The following is a 3929-nucleotide window of genomic DNA, read 5'->3' as shown; positions in this document are numbered from 1 at the left end:
TCAACAAACAGCAATTCTGACCTGATGGTGAATTACAACATATAAAGCAATAATATGACATGCAGACATACTTACATCAAAAACAATTCAGCTTCTAGATATTCAGTTTCACATCCTTGGAACTTTTGATTTGAACTTTTAGGTTGCTGCCATAAATATATAAAGGTTTTGTGATAGCTTATTGTGTTACAAAATGTGAGGTTATAAAGATGAGAGCAAACAGTATTATGCTAGGGTTCCCTATAACTGTAAGCCAATTTGTGGCATTATTGTGGCCTAATATTTATATTTCTTTTCACATGATCATATCAGAGAAATGAACTGATACACTGCTAGCCTTTTGTCATTTCTGAAATAACATTCCAGAAGTAATTAGAAATCTTCTGTTATCTTTCTTTCTTCAGCTTCCCTCTTTTTACGTATATATAAATATATATATATATTTTTTTTTTCTTGGAGGACTCTAGACAGACATGGAATCATGAAACATACAGAGACAATAGCTGTCATAAATATTTATAACCTAATGAATTCCAGATAGTTCATGATTGTTCATCAACAAATCTGATACTACAGCAAAATGAATTATTCACAAAGTTATTTATGGCTTCAGCATCTTGAATTAATTATTACAGGTTTGATTCTTTTTGAGTCACTCAGGATAGCATCCATCATGATTAGAATGATGGTTAGAATGGTTAGAATGCATTGGAGGACTCCATGTTAGATGAATCACTAAGTTCCAGAGAGCGAGTAGTAGAAGGAATATTTTCAGTAGTTTATTTTATGTTTAATCACTTACATTTAATCAGCTATAAACTGAAATTTCACCTATATGTGAATGGCATAAACCACTTTGCATTATTAAAATGAAATAAGCAAAAAATATAAAAATAGTGAGGGCAATTAAAGTATTTCTGCCTTCCTCTCTGTCTTAAAGAAAGATTAATATGTTTTAGTTTTGCTTTGTTTTCTTACAAACATGTAAGTGAAAAAAAAAAAAAAAAGCAAATGCCTAATTATAGCTGCATTTTTCTTTCTAGAAAGTACAGATCAGAGGGGAATGCATTGTGTTTATATGGTACATAAAGTGTTCCCTGTTTGCATTAAAACTTAGTTATTCTGCTATTTTTTCTAAAACTGTCAGTCATAATTTGCTTCCTACATACTCATGGAAAAGCAGGAGGATTAAAAAAGGAAATAGGCTCCCATATGCCCTATAAATACCCCCCATGAAAGAGTGTGACCTGAGAATAAAAGGAAATACCTCCAGTTATTATGTCTCTTTGCTTTACATAGAAAATAAATACACTTTATGATAAGACTGTGAACAGTGATAAAAGGTATGTATCATGAATTCTGAATCTATTCCACGTTTTCTGATAGTAACAATGCTATCTTCAATACAATGATATCTCACCTCCACATGGGGCCTGTTGCTGTATTCGTGTTTTCGCTTATTTAGCTTATTGATGAATACCAAACCTGTGACTGGCTAAAAACATCTATTGCCCAAATGATCTTTAGTTTAGAATTTAGTTTCAGAATTTAGTTTAGAATTGCACCCAAATTATTCCTTCTGCTGTAAGAAGTCTCTCTCTCTTTTTTTTTTTTTTTCTTTCCTGAATACTATGTAGGTTGGTCCAAGATTTAATCATTTTTTCTTTTTTTTTCTTTGCAATCCAAAAGGAGATTAGCAAGATCTTTTTTTCAGTCTTCTTCAGCAATGACCAATATCCTTTATTGGCTCTGCTCAGAAGTTGTCTTCTAGATCAATTTTTACCTTATGTGATCCCGTGTTCACAACAACGAACAAGAAATAAGCTATCAGAGAGCACCGGTAAGTTGTGAATGTTTACGCATACTACAGGAATAAACTGATTTTATGAAAAAGTATTTTTCCCAGAAAAAAAAACCTTGCTACTCTAAGAATTCCACATCATTAATGAGGCTGTTTTGGGGGAAGTGCTACTTGGATAGTTTTAGATTTTTTTCAGGACAATGAAGCCCTAATAATCCCAAAGTAGGACAGAGAGAAATTCTTCTGACTCAAGGTGTAATCCTATTGGACAAATGCAGCGAATGAAATTGGAAAAGCATCCTGCCTGGCATGTTGCAGACAGGACTTGGAGACTAGGAGAAAAGAATGTTTCCATTTCATGTTTTCTGGAACAATTCTTTAATGATAGTAATCTTACAGTTCTATGAGAATTTGACACTGTGACAGACTTACTACAGACAGAACAGATACATACTGACCAGTGCACTTCTAATATAAGGGAAGTGCATAAGGAACTATCATACAGGTAAAGCTATAGATACGCTAAAGAGAATGCCTTACACTTGCTTAAAATTTGATGTCTGGAGGTCTTCAAGTGTTTACAACTCACTGGTAACTCAGCTTCTTATATGTGTAAGAACTGTTATGAAATATTTGTTTGATTCTTCTGCTTAAAATTTCTAGTTGTAAACCAAGATACTCTTAATTAGATGCTGTACACGGAAACAAAAAACAACCCCCGCCCCGAAGATCTTACAGGCCAACCATATGAGAAAACAGATGGACAGAGACAGATGGGGGAACAGAAGGAAATAATACGACTTCTGTGGAAGATATCAGAAACGTAATTAGGTCGATCATTTACCCACGCATGGTAAAATTTACCACGAAAGTGAAGCTGCAGTGAGATTTTATAGAACTTCTGCATTAGAGTCTTTTTCTCTCTCCTGCAACAAGGGTAATCCTGCAACATAAAATTGCACAGATCAGGAGTAGTTAATTACTGAGAAATTTCTTATTCATGTATATTTTGCTTAAGGTCTCTTGGAAATCAGCCAATTTCTGAGCTCTTTTACAGTTTTTGCTGTTAGTTTGTTGTGCTAATGAGGCATCTTCAGTTTGCTAACACTCTGATGACTGTGATTCCTAACAACAGAATAAGAGATAATTTAAAATATATTATTTTAATATTGAGGTGTTGTTATTTCATAAGTTATTTTCTGTTTCCCCCAACCTGTTACATTTTTAGCTGGATGCAGAAATTAACTCCTCTTTGGAATATGTTTTTATTGTCTTTAGATGTTCACTTATGTTAAACCGTATTTGTGAAACTTTGTTTTACTGGACACTGAGAATCTAATGAATTTGTAGTGTATTAAAGGAAATACTGAGATATCTTAAAGTCACCTTTGGTTCTATATATGAATGACATCTAAGCTCTACAACAGAAGTTAAACAAAACAAAATATATTTGTCTTATTTGTTTCATACTACATGCACAGGACATCTGCTCAGTGAGAAAACAGACTGCATGGTATGTAAGTGTGAAAAAATACACCACAAAATATCTAAATTAGTATATTGTGTCTTACTGTTAAGCAGAGAGACCTTTTTCTTGTCAAACCCAGGAATATGGACCTGTACACTGTGAATAAAATAAATGGTTAGCATAAATTCTCTCTAGAATTCAGATAGGATATTACAATGTCACTTTTAACATAAATGCATGTGAAACTCTCCTTACTTCTGAGAAATACTCAAACACAAATACTTCTATACACTTATAAAACATGAATGAATTGATGTCTAAACAAAGACATTCTGCCTTTAACTATTTTGTAATTCTTTTATGACCCCTGATATTTGAGGAATGAGAAAATATATCTCATCCTGTGACTGTAAACAAGGATCAAGTCACATTTAAAGCAGGACTTAATAATTTTGTTCATTTATGACTGATAGGCAAAGTAGAGGACTGATGGATTATGTATCTGGACATAAAATGGTCTGTTAAAACACTGCATAGCCCAACTGCAGCTTGCATAGAGAATCAAACAGGCTAATACAATGCAAATAAACGAACAGGAAGCTTTCAGTTAAAAGATCAGATCATGTAGAGTCATAACAGCTTGGATAGTCAGCAACTACC

This window comes from Anas platyrhynchos, chromosome 2, assembly GCF_047663525.1.
Source record: "Anas platyrhynchos isolate ZD024472 breed Pekin duck chromosome 2, IASCAAS_PekinDuck_T2T, whole genome shotgun sequence".
NCBI lineage: Eukaryota > Metazoa > Chordata > Aves > Anseriformes > Anatidae > Anas > Anas platyrhynchos.
This window is presented reverse-complemented; position numbering follows the sequence as displayed.